The following is an 18,631-nucleotide window of genomic DNA, read 5'->3' on the forward strand; positions in this document are numbered from 1 at the left end:
TCTGAAATTAATGAGTCCACTATTCCAGTATTGTTTTAATTACAGTTGAATTAACTACAGACATCCATCATGAATGAATGAATGAATTTGTTTCAACAAGATTTTGTGACATTGTTGAAGGACATACAATACATAACTGTGGTTTTCTGCTGGTCTACCCACTACCAGAAGCACTGACGTACAGTTACAATTTAAATTCTAGTACTTGTTGCATAAAATTCTTGTTGAAATATATTCCCACCAGTCTGTCATTATTATTTTGTAGCGTTTTTCTTGACTGAACCACATTTTATCTGGTAGTCCAATCAGATATCAATGTAATCTGCCCAGGGTCTTCAGAATCAAGAGTGCTGGCCCCTGTCACTGTTCTTTTTTTTTTTTAACTCAGAATTTTTAATCAGATCCCCCAGTACTTTTTTCATCTTCTGATTGGCTGATCAGTTAAAAATTGTTAAGCCACTTTACACTGACAGACACATTGGCGTCTTTAGTGAGTAGATTTTTTTGTCACATTATTAGATTAATATTGATTCTGAACTACGCCATATGATATTGTAGCATAGAGATTTCGAGTTGTCTGAACCCTTGCTGCTCTATTTATGCTTGTTACATTTGACTGAGCAACATAATAAACCTGGCGGATCACCGGTGGACATTAGTTACTAATACTAATGTTTCTAGCAGAAATGAAAGTTGGTAACAAAAAAAAAGAAAAGAAAAGAAAAACAAATGGCCCCTTCACTTCTTCACAGAGTGAAGAGCCATTTTGTTGGCGACCGACCCAACACTATTGCATACCGCAAGCCAAAAAGACACAAGTTTTAAAGCTATAATTATCAAATTAATTCTTTCATTCTTTCCAGCTGAATGCGCTCTATGACTTTTGACAGGATGCTTGTCAGTGGCTTTGTGCCTGTGCATATTATTCATTCTGTCGACCAACATAATGAGCAGCACTATCAGAAAAGACAATATTGAGTCTGGCAACAAGCCATGGATCCAGTTAAAGTAATGGCAGCAAGTGAGGGGAGCTTTTCTTCAACTGGCAGAGTGAAGGTGTTCACTGAAATATGATGTGGTGCTTTATCATGAGACCACTTGATAATGGTAATGACAGTTTAAATCATTTTACATTACAATATATTGTAAAATCAAAGCACTTTGAAAGACAAAGTTTCTTAAACGCTGTCACGGTTTTTATGGAATACATTTCAATTTTGCGGGCTGCACGGCGGCCGAGTTGTTGTAGGAGATCTGAGTTCGATTCCACCCTCGGGCATCTCTATGTGGAGTTTGCATGTTCTCCCCATGCATGCATGGGCTTTCTCTGGGGACTCCGGTTTCCTCCCACATTCCAAAAACATTCTAGGTTAATTGGTGACTCCAAATTGTCCATAGGTATGAATGTGAGTGTGAATGGTTGTTTGTCTATATGTGTCCTGTGATTGGCTGGCGACCAGTCCAGGGTGTACCCAGTCTCTCACCCGAGGACAGTTGGGATAGGCTCCAGCTAAGCGGTAGAAAATTAATGAATGAATTTCAATTTTGGAAGTCAAGCAATTTCAGAGTGACCTAAGACGGCAATTAACCTAACATACATATTTTTGTAATGTGGGACGAAACCAGAGTGCCCATGCAAACTCCACACAGAAATGCCAAGCGGAGATTTGAACCAAGGTCTTCCAACTCTTGGCCACTCTGGGACACTCATTTAATCATTTTCATTCAAAATAGTTGGGAAAGGCTTCACAATATATACACAGTTTTCCTCATCCAATAGCTGAACCTCCTTGCCTGTCTCCTATTCCCATGCCTGTGTCAGATAAGGACTCATTCATCTTCATCAAAGTTCACCGAGGGCCTTTTCTTTTAAAGTCTACTTTTCATGCGGCAGCTCTGCTAGAGGTTGTCAGCGACTTGATGATGAGCAGTGTGTGCTGCTCTCTGGTCTCGATTGTTGCTAAACAAAAGAGACAAAAAAACAAAAAGGCATTCAGGAAGAGAGGTGAGTGCCAATCGTCCCAGCATGCACAGCATTTAGCCTGCAGCAGGCGCAGTGTTTGACCCGATAACTGCTGCTCATAATAGCACCCGACAAGTGCCCCTTCCAACAAGAGGCCAGGACTGCGTGTTTTGCTAACCTCATTGCATTCAGCAGAAAATTAAAGGAGCCACAGCAACTTTTTGACAGGTAACCTCCTTTTTCTCTTGGACACAAAGTTTTGTCAAAGTTTGGTGTTGCGAAAACTTGGAAGCAAAAGGTACTCATCAGATCAGATGCTGTCCATGTTAACAACAATTATATGTCATGTTTTTCTGCCTGCAGATTATATTGTGTCACAAACCCCTATAGAACATCACACTTTGTAACACTATAAATGTACTTTGGGAAGCCAGGTAGCTGGGTGTCCATTGTGGCTACCCACCCCATACTCCGACAGTAAGGCGACAAGATACAGGAGACGTGCTGCCAAACATGGGGGCATCGATGTAGCCTTAATGAAAATGAGGGAACCTGTTTGACCTGCCTGAATGACACCTGCCAACCAGTAAGCTGAGACCTTGAAAATGTTCCACTTCATGCAGGACACAAATTCAATGACAACTACACTCCATGTGTGTGTGATCATGTGAATGAGGAGCCTTACAAGGAGTGTAGTGCCGTGACATCATGTAAATGGGCCATTCATTCATTCATTTTCTACCACGATGGTCGCGGGTGGTGCTGGAGCCTATCCCAGCTGTCTTCGGGCGAGAGGCGGGGTACACCCTGGACTGGTCGCCAGCCAATCACAGGGCACATATAGACAAACAACCATTCACACTCACATTCATACCTATGGACAATTTGGAGTCGCCAATTAACCTAGCATGTTTTTAGAATGTGGGAGGAAACCCTTGCATGCATGGGGAGAACATGCAAACATGAAAAAAAAATCAGAGGGTGGAATTGAACTCGGGTCTCCTAGCTGTGAGGTCTGCGTGCTAACCACTCATCCGCCGTGCAGCCGTAAATGGGCCAATAACTATTAAAAATTAAAATCACCCAGATATTTTTATAGCACAAGCGACCTTGATCTAGGATTGTTGTGAAATGTGACTTTATATTTATTATAATTTGAAAATAAATGCATCCAAGTAATATCCATACATTTGCATTGACACAGTGATGTAATGCTTGCCAGGTTCTAAATAACTATATGCAGTGAAAACACAGTGAAAGACAAAGTACTCTCGCACCCATATTTGCATTCATCTAATCAGCAAAGAGCATTACCATACATTCAAATATGTAAATGCGTGTATGTGTTTAATTTAACCATGCATGACAAAGGCATCCAGGATTCCTGTGCTTCTTATACAGATTTATACCATGTGATCGTAGCATGCTAGCCATCTATGCTTGTCCTTGTGGGTTTCTACTGTCGCTACTATGCTGTATTACAGCAGTTCCCATCCTTTTCTATGACCAGGATTCCTAGAAAGGTTGTATAGTTCTCATAACCCCCCCAAAAAGTAATGTCTAAAATTAGATTCTATATTCAACTTTGAATACCCCTGAAGTGTTCTTCCTGGTGGGAATTCTTGAATTAAGCATCACCATGAATCAGACTCGCAACCAGACTCAGTTACATCTCTCAGAATGTAAAGGTGAGCCAAAAAAGAGTTTTCTCAAAAGGAGAGACAGAAGTAAGCCTGCAGGGGAGATATGGATGGTACCTGCTCATTAAAACCGAGGTTGAAAGAGGATTTTTTTTTTTTTGTCTTTCATTGCAAGGCATCTCATGTAAAAGGCAACACTCACTTGGCAGGTTGGCTCAAATGATAGCTTTCTAGCATTCCGACCTGGTGACATCTCCCATGTTGTCATAGAAGTCTTGGAGCTGAAGAATGGATTAATGACTGCAATGTGTGGATGACGACAACTGACTGACAGAACTTTTGACTTGTTTTCCCCTAATGGTGTTTGGAGGACTTTTCATGACAACCTGTAGTTTACGTTTTTATTGTTATTTTTCATGGAATCGAGCTTTTCGCTTGCTTGCCATTGTTGATATGTAAAATGTAAACAGCAGCCACGAGGAATTATGACGTCATACCGACAATTCGATAACATAAAAAAAATAACCGATAATTAAAAGGTGAGTGAGATTACCTGTACTGTGCTGGTGAGCCAACCGAGCACTCCTTTTTTTCGCCAGCTTGTGATGTTAACAGCCTGTCGTAACTTCCCCTCAGCTCACTTGTAAACCAACATTCACTGTTTTAGAGGAATATATTTTGTGTGCTAGGTGTGCCACATACTCCAGCGGCTGTTACCACGGACAACAGTTTGATGCATTTATTATTGCTTTGGACTGCTACGCCATGACTGCAACCGTGACGAGACCACTCTTCACAATGGCAAAACTGAGCTGCAGGCTAGCCATAGTGGAAACAAAATAAACAATATTTATGTGCTGTGACCAGATTTTACTACACTTGAGACTTTAATAGTAAGTACAGCCTTTACTGTATTTGCACCCCGGGGAGAATTTACCCTGTATTTACAAATGTAACCTTCTCAAACAGAATTCTATGGACTTGCATTTGGCCTTTACCTGTTCCTACTACATGTGCGTTAGATTCTGTAATTCGGCATGAATAATAACTGCATTTCCCAGCGCCTTTTAAAGGGATTATTAGCCAAAAACACGGGTATTTGCTCTGTTTTAGCATGCTTTTATTGCTTAGAATTTTTTTCTGAGGACGGACATCTATGACATTTTGAAAAAAAGGATTATATGCAATGATTCACTGTCAATGTTTGCCCCTCTTTTAAAGGTTCTTGCGGGAAGTGATGAGTTGTGCTAAAAGAAAGTTACAGCCACTTTCCACTTGAATTGAATAACGACCTTTCAGATGTGCTATAAACCGCTGCAGCGATAAGGATTTAGCGCTACTAATTAGCAGAGGTGACAACTGTAAAGCAATAAGGATCTGAGTCTGCATGTTCATTACCTCTGACCACAACATGGCAGTCATTAAATAAGCAGTAAGTAGCTGTGAATAATACGGTGACCATATTTGAGATACTCAAATGTTACTTCAATTCAAAGACGGCTTACAATACATGCCTATTAATAACCAAAAATACAAATTACAAGGGACGAACATTAAAAAACTGAAATACTAAATGCAAATATATAGACATATGTTCAACATTCAGATACAAAGTTGAATCAATAAAAGTAATGTGATGCTAGATACGATTCTATTCTTCTAATACACTGTATATGCATCCAGCATCCTTGCTAACTCAGACTGTCCAACTGGTTTGTGTAAGGACAGACAATAAAAACATAAACACATAAACAAACAACAGACAAATCAGGAGAGAAAATCTATGACACGATTAAAGGAATAGCTATAACTATATCAAAGATGCTGCTGCTGAGAGGGTACTTCAACTTTCAAGCCCTATTGAGACATATTCTTCACAAAGACAGCTTTTTTTTTTTTTTTTTTTTACAAAGCATGGGGAACTTTAAAACCAAAACTGAGCATTCATAGCTACACCAATGCCATTTTTCAGACTGACGATTGTGCAGAAATCTGGAACATACATCCAACGGCGTGATTGAAGTGTGTTGAAAATGATTAAATGGAATTGAAGTTAGCCAGCTAAAATGAAATGCGGCACACCGACCAGTGGTGGATGATGGATATGTTTACAGCAGAGAATGGAAGGACACATGTAGGGACAATTTGGCCCATTTCAGTGCAACAATACTGCAGGTTTCTCTCTGAAGGTGTCATAGGACTATCATGAAAACACCAATGAAGGAGGATGCTCACCTGACGACCATAATAGAATTCGAAATCCACCCTCTTCTTCCTCTTACCCACGATACGGTGTGAAGGGATTTTGGGATCTGACTGCCTCCTCCCAACTCTACTTATGACTGGGCATGTGCTCAGGCTCAATTACCCTGTAGTTGGCCGCTTTTGATGAGGGTGTCTAGTGGTGAAAGGCCGAAACACCCACTGATTCAAAGGTACACTGCGTACTGATGATGTGTCCTAAGATTTACATCCTTCCCATGGCCAAGATAAAGTTCCCCAGCCTCTCTCTCCACCCATGGCTCATGTGATTACCATCTATTGGCACAAAGGACAGCTTCCATCAAGTCCTGTGTATTTACACGGCCTCTTTCTGACTTTCTCAATGACGTTCTGATTTAAATGAGTCATCCTGATGTTCTCTCTGCTGCAGTCAGATACTGCAGACAGGGCCAGTGCAATGTAACCTTTTCTGATACTGGATATGTAAAGTGTTTTTTTTTTAATAGATACTTAATATTGGCCTTCAAATCGATACTGTTTAGCACTTCTTCACCAATATCAATCAATATTGATATATGCAGCAGCTCTGCCCTCAAACTAATGTTATGAAATGAACATTATTGTGATGCCACTGGATGCATTTCACAAAGAAAGACTACAAAATCAGAGACATACTGCAATATGCAAGTTACAGCAAAAGTGCCAAAAATGTGTGACTTCTGTCTTACTTTTAGTTTTTGTTTTTACTACAAAAAATGTATTAATAGTCACCAAGTACATTTGTCTGTCATAGTCATAGATCAACATATCCATAGCATCAGGGCACTCGATTGCTGAAAATGTATTCCCTTAGTCTCCAGCTTAGCAATCGGTAGATAAAATAAGTGTAATGTAGAAATATATTTCATTAATGTTTCTCTGCACCAAGCAGATTTTAGTTAATAAGGTTTATACTGTTTAATAATTAGTTAGTTTTTCATCACACTTGTTTTAAATGTTTTAAAGTTGACTGGAGACCTGGGTTCGATTCCCCCCTCAGGCATCTGTGTGTGGAGTTTGCATGTTCTCCCTGTGCATGCGTGGGTTTTCTCCGGGTACTCCGGTTCCCTCCCACATTCCAAAAACATGCTAGGTTAATTGTCCATAGGTATAATTGTGAGTGTGAATGGTTGTTTGTCTATATGTGCCCTGTGATTGGCTGGCGACCAGTCCAGGGTGTACACCGCCTCTCACCTGAAGTCAGCTGAGATAGGCTCGAGCATGCCCGCAACCCTTGTGAGGATAATCAGTAGAAAATGGATGGGTGGATGGATTACACAAAAAAGGAGGGTTATTCTGAAACTTTAATGACAAAAGTGTTTGTGTTCCCAAAGCCGGTACATGTACTGTAAGTGTACACTTTGCTGATCTGAATCAGGATTTCTTAACCTGCGAAGAAGAGTATTATATAAAAAACAAAGAGAAAAGCCAGACAATCAGTTTTCTGCATGTATTGCACTTCCGAACATAACTTCTTACTTGCTGAATTCATTAGTCTGAGCTCTAAAATATTCTACTCCATCTCTCTAGTGTCTTGCCACTGTATTTGAATTGCTCGCTCGCATCAAATACATCAAATAATAAGCAGTACTGTCATAAAAAAAAACAGTACAATGTTTACACTGCACTTCACCAAAGACAGTGGCATACTGAACTGTTTTTGACTAATATTTCTTTATTTTGCTCATAGCCCTGCGAAGATAAGCTTTTCAAATCCTCTATAAATTACAGCTTCTTCACAGCCGTGACATCCCCAGCAGAGCCTGAATCTTATCACTCCACAGCGGCATGACGAGCTCTTCATTTTAGATCTCTGGAGCGAAAGCATTTTTGTTCCCAACCTTGGGGCCCCGCTGCTCACTAGCAAGTAAAGGAAGCAACTGAAGTGCTGCAGGTTTGTCTGCTTGTGTGTTTACTGATGCAAGTGGGTTAAATGCAATCTTAATTTCCTTTTAATTATTCAGAAATGGAAAATAACAAAAATTACAAGGCCTGAAAATGTTTCTGTGGGGATTCTTGCAACACTATGGCTCTTTATTATCGCTGTCTGTTTAGTTATGTTGTGTATATTTTTATGTCATTTAATATCCTGCCATCTAGACATGTTTCCATCATTAAAAATAAAATAGTGCATACATCAGTCTGTATTTCTATCTATAGTTTATGTTTTTGTTATTTGGATTCATGGTTGCAACCTGAATAATTTTGTGTTTTCTCCCTTCTCTCTTGTCTAATTGGGTTTACCTACCATAGCAATTCCCTCTGTTGGGCTAACCCCCTTTTCTGGGTCAGCCAATCAGCTCCCAGCCTGACACTGCTTTATCACTGTTTTATCTGTCGAATTTGTCTAAGTCAGTGCTTCTCAAGAACTGAGAAATCAAGAAATAAAGCTTGACATGAAGACAAATGCTCTTTTTTTCATCCATTTCTCTTACATTTTCCAACTTCTTATTTGGTTCAAGTACTTTGGGCGTGTGACCACCCGGAGGCGGGCTGTGGGTGGAATGAATTAAAGCAGACCCCTTTGGCAGGAAGCACAAATCAAAAAGGAAATACAACTGGAATAAGTGCAGATTCTGAAAAAACGAAAAAGTGTTCTGTGTGGGTTATTGTGTGTAGCTGTTCTATAGGAGACCACAACTCAATACAAAAAGTTTGAAAATGAGCATAATAGGTCCCGTTTAAAACAATCACTACAAAAATTATTCTCACAATGTCTATTTTTGAATTCTACTGTACTCGAGTTTTTTCTTTTTTTCATAGTTTCTTTTTAGCCAGGAACAAACATGGTGGAGGAGCTCTGTGAGGCCACGGCCTCCATAGCATCTCCCTATACTCTGACACTGGGAAATGACCATCATCAAACATCTCAGGTCTTTGTCATCATTGCTGGAAAGACATCAGAAGACGTCACTCTACTTCAAGTCATCAATGTCTGCTTCAAGGCATTCTTAATTTATCCAAAGCAGTGTGAACATGTGTGGGAATTCCAGTTTTTCAAATTTAGTCAAAGTCTGTTTTTCTTAGTAGAATGCTCAATTGCCAAAGTGATGCAAGCAACTTTAAGGACAGTTTGACACTAGGGGCATGTTAACTGTTGCCAATTGTTTTCCACTCATCTTTTAAGGTAATGTAACCTATATCACTACATACATTACACATAATACATTATTGATATTGTGTGTCAAATGATGCACAGTTGGTGGTAACTACTTTCCTTCCACAAGTGTGTAATGAAATGATGGATCATCATAAATAGAACCAATTGCAAAATGTGAATGTTTTCATTGTTATTGCTGTTCTTAACAATGGGGAAGGATTTCAATGGATTTACTATTTTACTCATTTCATATGATATTGTCTTCAATGAATAAATTATTCTGTTGTATGCTATTATTTATGCTATGAGCTGTACTATGCTATGATTTGAAGTACACAACTTAAACAAAATATTCCACATATATTCACATCATGTGTGTTTGCACAAAGTATCGATATCGGCCTGGTATCACAGATACCAACTTGAAGTTTAATCAGTATCGGATCTGAAAGGAAATCAGCGGTATCACAAATCACATGTGCGCGTGACCTGCTGGGTGTTTAAAAGTACAAGCAAATTAATTTTCAAAAGATCCATGCTGTGTGTCAAATTTAAACAGCCAGTTAATTTCTTCTTCTGCGCCTTGTGCACAAATGAGCTCCCACGTCAGCTCACAAGGGGAAACACACTTGTCATATCTCCTGCAGTAAAAGTGTCTTATATGATAGTGTGTAATCCTCAAAGGACGATCACTAAGTAGCAGTGGGAAAAACTTGCGACAATGCGTACGGTATGAGGGAAAAAAGTTTACCTTTGACCTCCCCTTCCGTTTTGTGTTGAATGGTTCAGTATATGACTTGCTGATTTGAGCTTCGACCTTGGCTGAATGAAACATCAGCAACAACAACAAAACAAACAATATTGTTAATATTCAATAAATAAAAATAATAGCAGATTAATATAGCTCTTTTGCACCATGATTTTTTTTTAGTTTCCTTGAGTGAAGAACAAGGAGGATCCTTTCATCGTGATCCGCTTATCTGGATGGGTGGGGGTGGGGGTCTGGATTGCAAGGAAATGCAGTCTAAGAGAAGTGAAGTGTTCTAAGCTCCCTTCCTGGTTGGAAATGGCTGGTATCACCTTATCAGGGAAGCACCAGAACGGCTCTTAACAATGTCAGGAATGGCACCTAAACGTCTCAGATGACTGAGCTCTTCGCTGTAAAGATGAGCTGAAACAACTAATTAATGCCACTTTTATGGGTAACTTTGACACTTCCTAGAATGTGTGACATCAGGTCAGAGTGGGGAACATACTGTAGCTCAATTCTTTGACAGAGAACTTTATCTTTTGGTCTTTTTGTTAGAACAGTCCAGTCATTCATTCATTTTCTACCGCTTATCCTGCTGGAGCCTATCCCAGCTGTCTTTGGGCGAGAGGCGGGGTACACCCTGGACTGGTAGCCAGCCAATCACAAGGCACATATAGAAAAACAACCATTCACATTCATACCTATGGACAATTTGGAGTCGCCAATTAACCTAGCATGTTTTTGGAATGTGGGAGGAAACCGGAGTCCCTGGAGAAAACCCACGCATACACAGGGAGAACATGCAAATCGAGGTTGGAATCAAACTCGGGTCTCCTAGCTGTGTGGCCGGTGAGCTAACCACTCCGCCGTGCAGCCCTAGAACAGTCCAATCCATCTATTTTTTCATACACCTGAACAAGATCCAATATGTTTAAGCTCATGCACAATATCAAGCTCCTTACCCACTTGAGAGCTGACATTCCTATCTTAACAAGCAGATGATTTGCACAATGAGCTGTCGAGATCCAGCAGCTATCAAGTCCACAACCCAGACCTAGTTCAAGGCAAGACCCTTGTGTCCGACACCGAGGCAGTGTGATGGCTCTTTTTGTTTTGAGTTTTAGTCTGATCTATCACCTTGGGTGGATTTGTTTTGAGAAACACAACTAGGGGAAAATAGCTCCAAAAACACAACTGCTACTGAAACTCAGTCACCACAAAATCCCTCCTCAGCTCTTAAGTGAAGGTGAATTTATTTAATAACTATTTGTAGGGGTAGGACAGAACCAACTAATGTACATTTGGAATGGATTTACATTATCTCTTATGGTAAAAAAATGATTCAGTGACAGTACATTTCTGACCTTCTGGAACAAATTATTGATGTTAACCAAGTTCCCTTCTACTAATAACACATCTCAAGCATACGTGGAACTAACCATACATAAGTATATTTGCTTAAACAAGAACAATACATTTAACAACACAACTACTGGACAAGAACACTGCCGAAACAAATTGAAACTAACACAATTACTTGCAGTTTGCACTGGCTCTACAGCTAGAACCGCTGACTGTGATGAATGATTCCTCAATTTCATCGAAGGGGTCAAGAGTAGCAACAACGGAATTCATGTGGGAAAACCATAAAGGTGAAACCTCTAACAACAGCTCTCACTTTTCACTTTTGTGTCTGGAAAGGCATAAAAGGAAGACAGTGATGCAAATGGGACTCTGTGTCTTATGGTTTTAATCTTTAGGGCCTTGCAATGTTCCATAAGTGCTGAGTTGGAAAAAACCCTACCCCACAACTTCTGGTGTTCTCATGTTTCACTTTTTCACTGATACAGCATTTTTGTGTCCCTGTGGTCAATTTGGTCAGTAGGAATATTCATGCACTGAATAGTGTATCACAAAGAAAGTCGCCTGTCTTAACTCCTTAAGGTTTTTCTCTAAGCTCTAAGGGTCTCTTGCTCATGAAGGAGCACATGACCAATAGCTTAATGCACTCCTAGCAGTGGTTGACCTTGGCTCACTGTATTGTCCTATAGGAAGTGAGGAGGCTTGGGCGGCAGGCAGCTGAGAGAGAAGGACCGTGGCGTCAACGTTCCCTCTTGGGTCTGACAGAGGGCTGCTGTGAGCCAACATGTGATGACTCCATCGTGTTTAGAAGTGGGGCTCTATCCGGCTCGAAAGACCAATGTTAAGAAAGGAGTAGTGGTTCCTTTAGAGCTGGAACACCATGGGATTCTGGTCAGAGAATCATTTAATCATCTTTATTGTGCAGATGGTTTGGCTAAATTAACAATAAATGTTGTGGTCGAAACAATAGGATCACATGCAATTACAAAAAACGCAAATGAAAGCAGCCCAGTAGCACTCGTATGACACAAATAAATGCATGCACAGTACAAATTGTATATTCAGTCAATATAAGACATGAACACAAGTGAAAGCAAACGTACTAGTCTGCGAGCCTAGGTTGCACGCACACAATTACAAGCACATTGCTTAGAAGTGCACATCCAACAAACTAGCTTCCATTTAGCTCCCAGCACAGCTCACTCAAGAACAGTAAACCTACTCAACTCAATGCACACATTACAACGTCAACAGCAGCAATCAGTTCCAGCACCGTAAAGGTCCGACTTGCACTTTGCCTGGAAACTACATCTTTGAAGGAGTAATTAATTCCATTACTAATCCAATTACTTCATAGTAACAAGTAACTATAACAAATTATTTTTTAACCTAATCTGCCCAACTCAGTATATAAAGTACACGGGATCCTTATGTGCAATAATAGCAATATAGAGTTATGGAAACTATAACTTGTCAGTTATGACCTTTTCTTTGATGATTTAACATTGAAAAGAACAACTTTTCTAACCTTACGTGTTTTCTGCATGTAAAGTCTCTCCCCAAGGTAAGACTGGCCTACTTCAGAAAGCATTGTCTGCATCCATCTGCTGTATTCGTAAATTGCACTTGCCTGTGATAGCAGGTTCTCTCATCTGTCAAAGCAGGCCTATCAATTTCACCGTGCAACCTCGACAAAGGGCATTAACCCTGCTGCATCATTTTGGCATCACACATTGAAAACAGTGATCTCAGCATACCAGATGAGCATGGGGGATGATTTTGTTTTGACTGCTGGCAATGAGAAACAAAAGACCAGAATAACAATGCAAGCAAACCGAATGAGAAGGAATGAAACAGTCCCAGATGCTTTCCCTATTTTACAAGAACATCAACATCAAAGTAGCAAGGTCAAAAAGTAAAATGCTATAGTGCAAATATAAAAGCTTTAAAAAAGGCTATTATGTTTATGTATTAAGACTGGTATGTGGTATGCAGCCAGAGATTAGTAAATATTAACTGTAGAAATTAGCAAAGGTATACTTGTACAGTTGAATTGTAAAGTCAATTTGCAAATGAACCCTCATATCAAAAGTGTCCCATAGGTAGCTCGCAAGCGTCCCTTGCTTCCTGATTCCTAGTTGCTCCCCAACTGATGAAAGAATATTTGCATTTACTTTCTTTGTATTTTTATAAGTGTTCAGTTATGACTTTATGCACATCTTAAATGCCAAATTAATACAGAATGGCTCCACTGCTTGAGAGACATTGAGAGACAATTAAATGCTGCCAGTCTTATTAATAAAGCCCAAGTAGCTCTAATGGTGATAAATGTCAGACACCTCTGCCTTATATACTGGTCGTACTTTATGCTTCACAGTTTCTGGTTGGGATCAATTTAGATCCAGACAAGATTTCCCTTAATTTGAAATGACCAATATATTTCAAATGTCTAAATAGTCACATTAATGAAGGTATTAATGAAGTTTCACAACACTCAATTTAAGACAAAATGTTGTACTGTTACACAGTACCGTGTACTGGATGTGAAACTGCCCAACCAAGTGTTGTACATTAGACATCCAACCACTTATTCCGGGCATTCTTGATTGCCGCCAGTTTGTCAGTGGCATGAAGGTGTCACAACTGAGAAATCCGAGCCTTGCTAATACCATCCAGAATATTTCCGGGGACATGGTGGCCCCTCTAGATGCAGTCTCACCTCAGGACCCATGTACACCAGTATTAGAAGCTCCATGTTGGAGGTTAGTCACATTCATTTTTGACCATAATGACTGATTACATGGATGTCATGGCAGTTACATGTACTTTTTAAATGGCTAGAAGGAGGAAAAGATGGGAAATTTGACAGCCAGTCTTGTTGGTCTTGAACTCATTTGAACGACATTTACCACTGTCATTCATACTCCCTGCAGCTTGATCTGGAAGCGAAGAGACAAAGTGTGCAGACAAACAGACAAAGTGTGCCTTGCTGCCTGCTGAGTTCCTCATCAGTTTCCTGTACTGACACATCCTCATCCAAATTATGATCACCTCCTCCTCATGGAAGATTGGATCAAGGGCATGGTACACATTAAGTCTTGCTGCCATGAAGTCTGTCACTGAAATTACAGCTTAGGTACCTTTATGATGTATATAAACCCCACCACCACCACTGCCTATCCAAATGTATTTGAATGTGCTCATTTGTAAATTATTTCATTACTTTTGCTTCCAGATGCACATCTTGTCTGTGCCAAGGCATATTTCAACCTCTGGATGAAGTCATCAACGTTCAGCCTGTAAATATATTAGAGCTGGTCACATTTCATCCTAACAGTATGCAAGGTTTAAGATTTGAGGTTGATAATTAACTTAAAAGGACTGTATGTAATTTGGTCTAAATTATATAGTTTAAAAACCGACTTAAAAAAGAATACATTGTACAAAAAAATTCTATATTTTCACACATACAAATTAAACTGTCCTAAATTTCAATTTAATCAAAATAAAATAACTATTACTCAGGGCCATTGGTATTGACATCCATGTCCGTGGTGCATATACACACTCACACAAAACAGTCTCAGGGAGGTGTTGTTTTGATAGGTTATATGTACATTCAATGATTAGCTAAGCTTTGCCAAATTGCTATCATTAGCTGACAAACTTATCTAGTGCACTTATGTGTGTTGTGTCGGCTCACTCCAAGACCAAAGAGGTGGAATATAATGTGAGCAGTGGATTTGAATGTTGCTTCCCTCTGGGCAGCTGGAGGAGCCCGCTGCATGCACTCCCTTTAACGTAAGCCAGTGGCATCTTTCATTCCAGTGCACATTGAATTTGACATACAGTACTGTCCATACGTCTTTTTACCACAGTTAGATTTGTTGTCAAAAACAGAAAGCTACCATGACCATAAAGAACTACAATGCCACTCAGAGCAGCCATGAAACACGCGCAGTTTGTATTTGTGTTTGCTTGTTATTTTGCAGCCTACTTTCTGTTCATGGAAGATCAAAGACCAGAAGGGTGGTGCTATTAGAATGGTTCAACTGATGCTTTTGTGACTCAGACAGTAAAATGTACCTATTCATTGGCACATGCACTAGTTTTGCGCACATGTAAATAACAATTCATACATTTTATTCATCTATTCCCATTGCGTTGCACCTGGTTGGCACACCTTTATCTTGTGTATCTTGTGTATCTTGTGTTGAGACTTCCACTTTAGTGACACAAATCCGAATGACTACCACTAAACAGTGCTGCAGAGTGCACTTCACTGTCAGTGAGGCATTTTTGCAACAACAATTCTGTTTTCATGAATTTCAACAAGGTCCTCAAAACAGGGCTTTAACAAGACACCTTTACACTCTATTCTGGTATTCTGGAGATGAACCCTTCAACAGATGTATTTTTTTCTCTTTTTTTTTGAGGGGGGGTAGAGGAGATGAATGCCCCATTGAAGTAGACAAGGTGCTCCCTCCCACTGCAGCTCACACTTGTCTGCACTGTCCATGGTTCTGAAACACTCTTAGACCTACGGGTTGAGATTTGTTGCTGCGACCCTTCAAGGAACTGCTTCACATAAGAGTGGTGATTAAAGCGGGTGGGGGGCATATAACACTGTTTCCCATGGAGTCTCATGGGGGCTATCGATCCCTTACCCAGACATACAGATGCAGTGTAGGCGAATATTCGCACGCACAGCCTGCTATTCAGCTGGGACATTAAGTTTGTCAACATGATCAATCGTGAGCACGTCGATGGCATAAACAGACTGAGAAGAGACTACGAGTTCAATAGAAGTTATAGCCCACTCTAATCACACGGGGGATATTTAGAAGCGAGTGGGCTAATCACCCCCTCCCCTACCTTCTTTCTCTCTCACACGCACGCACAATTCGCAGACCCACAAAGCGCACTCAGAATTAGTATGCGTCGGGCACACGCATCCTCACATACACGGATTCCCACGCAGCAACCTTTCCGCGCACACAATTAAAGCACAGCAAGGACTCAAAAACAAGACCCCCAGGAACTCGAATAAGTCTAAGCAGTCTCCGTTGTACTGATCCCATTGCAATTGGGTTATGTGTGATTATCCAGAAACACACCTCTCTCACACCGTGCTAACCTCATTTAGCGTTGTCATAACCCAGTTGAAGAGTAGTCGTTTCAAAACGACCCACACCCTCGACAGCGCGTAAGAAAGCAAACGGAATGCAACATAACAGACAGAAAAAAGACATTTCGTAACACGAGGCTGACAGAACCTTTGCACATAAGGTGTTTTCCTACCTTTTCAAACAGACGAGTATCCATTATGTGTTAGCTCAGGCTCTATAGATGTGTATTGTCGCCCTGGTTCGGGGCTACAGCCGCTCCCTTCCATCCATTTACTCAATCCGGGATCCGAACTGCAGAACCAAAAACTGCCTATCCACCAGCATATTATCTTCCTCTTCGTCACTCCAGCGCCTTCCGTGATGGAAAAAAATGTCGCCAGAAGGTACTCTGATGCGCTGGAAGATGCACTTTCTGAGAGCCAACCTGCACCAAGAGCTTCACAGCATATTTGTAGTTCCCCTTGAATTAAAAATAACTTGCTGGATGGTGTGTATGGGGGCTCTGCTATAAATTCCCAAGCGCTCTCTCCGAGTGTTGCTACCAATCAACTTTTTTTTTTTTACTCAGTAGTGCAGTATAGTGAGAAAATATGTCCTTGAAAATGTTTCCTCCTCGTTGCCAAAGGTCCATCCGATATCACGAGTTAACAATTGACATGGTAGATCCGGAGATGAGAGAAGTTTAGTTGAACGGGCTTCAACGGGAGATAGGTAAAGCGAGGTGGCACACTGGGAAGGATATCAGAAGCTGCTGGGAGGAGGATGGGCAAGCAAAAAATAGACGGGCAAAAAAAAAGACAGGTCAGTCCGCATAGGAGCGCATTAACGCAAACAGACACTTGGAGGGGGAAAGTGCGCAATGGGTGTGCGTAAAAGAGGCAGTTGGGCTGCAAGCTCCGCAGCCTGCAGTGTCGTGCTGTGTGCAGGAGATTAAGGACCAACCACGGATTAGTGTCTTCTTAGCGGTATTTAGCATTCACAGGAACAAAGTAGCCTATCAGGTACATACACTTGGACAAAAAGGCTCCCTTAAAAATGTAATTATGTTTAACAAAAACTATGTTTATTATGTTTCGCACTATATATATATATATATATATATATATATATATATATATATATATATATATATATATATATATATATATATATATATACACACACACACATATTGACATATGGTTGTCAATCGATTAAAATATTTCATCATGATTAATCGCATTTTGTCCATGGTTAACTCAGAATTAATTGCATTTAATCGCAGATAGAAAGTTTTTATCATTTTTTTAATAATATATTATTTTGGGGGCTGCACGGCGGTCGTGTGGTTAGCGCACAGACCTCACAGCTAGGAGACCCGGGTTCAATTCCACCCTCGGCCATCTCTGTGTGGAGTTTGCATGTTCTCCCCGTGCATGCGTGGGTTTATACTCCGGTTTCCTCCCACATTCCAAAAACATGCTAGGTTAATTAGAGACTCCAAATTGTCCATAGGTATGAATGTGAGTGTGAATGGTTGTTTGTCTATATGTGCCCTGTGATTGGCTGGCGACCAGTCCAGGGTGTACCCCGCCTCTCGCCCAAAGACAGCTGGGATAGGCTCCAGCACCCCCGCGACCCTCGTGAGGATATGCGGTAGAAAATGAATGAATGAATGAATATTATTTTTGTCCTACATTGGGGTGTAACAAAAGTGTAAAAAGAAAAACCGACGTAACAACACCTCCCATAAGAATTAACCCCTTCTCCTTATGATTCTAACAATGCCACCTGTATGACGTATCAAATTAAAGGTCTCACCCATGGGACAACACGTCAGCCACAATGTTGTCGGCTCTTTTTATTGTCTTTGATTTTCAATATTTTCAATTCGTAGCTTTGGGCCAGGAGGGTCCAACGCATCAAGCGCTGGTTGCCATTGTATAGAGTTATACAGTTTGGTTATGCCCAGATGATCAGAACAAACGTGCTCATGTCTAAGCCGCACCACCTGTTGGCAATACAAAGTAGGGACCACAACCTGGTATACCACTCCAGAATCATTACCTGCATGGTTGACTGCACGATGTGAGGGTGTAACCCACCATCTCAGTAATACACCATGCTTCACAAAAAATGTCTGCTTCACATTACATTGCGACTTCTCTGTAACAGCTGACCAACATCTATCCAATGATGGTTTACTTCCTTGAGCTTTGAGAGAGCCTCACAGGTCAGGAGCACTGGTGGGTTAGTGGGGTCCTTCCCAGGCTCAGTCGCTCTGCTGTTTACAGCACCTTCACTAGAGGGCAACGCATCCTTAGCAAACACAGAGGCAATCATCGAATCAGCAGGGTCAACTTCTTGCTGATTGTTAAGGGATTGGGTTCAGGTCAGCACACTGGCAACAAAAACGTCTGGGTGGCACTGTGCTACTTCACCATG

At 40.7% G+C, this 18,631-nt stretch overlaps 1 protein-coding gene across 2 annotated transcripts in view; it reads right to left on the minus strand.

Moving 5' to 3' along the window:
* The window catches only part of LOC131140021 (leucine-rich repeat and fibronectin type-III domain-containing protein 2), a 99,829-nt gene extending 82,761 nt beyond the window's left edge, over positions 1–17,068 (minus strand). Inside the window, exon 1 of one of the 2 annotated variants that reach the window (XM_058090069.1) lies at positions 16,380–17,068. The gene's annotated coding sequence lies outside the window, so the exon portion shown is untranslated. The remainder of the gene's footprint in view (positions 1–16,379) is intronic. The other variant, XM_058090067.1, reaches the window with a different exon arrangement.
* Between the last annotated feature and the right edge of the window lie 1,563 nt (positions 17,069–18,631).

This window comes from Doryrhamphus excisus, chromosome 13 (genome assembly GCF_030265055.1).
Source record: "Doryrhamphus excisus isolate RoL2022-K1 chromosome 13, RoL_Dexc_1.0, whole genome shotgun sequence".
In the NCBI taxonomy this organism is placed as follows: Eukaryota; Metazoa; Chordata; class Actinopteri; order Syngnathiformes; family Syngnathidae; genus Doryrhamphus; species Doryrhamphus excisus.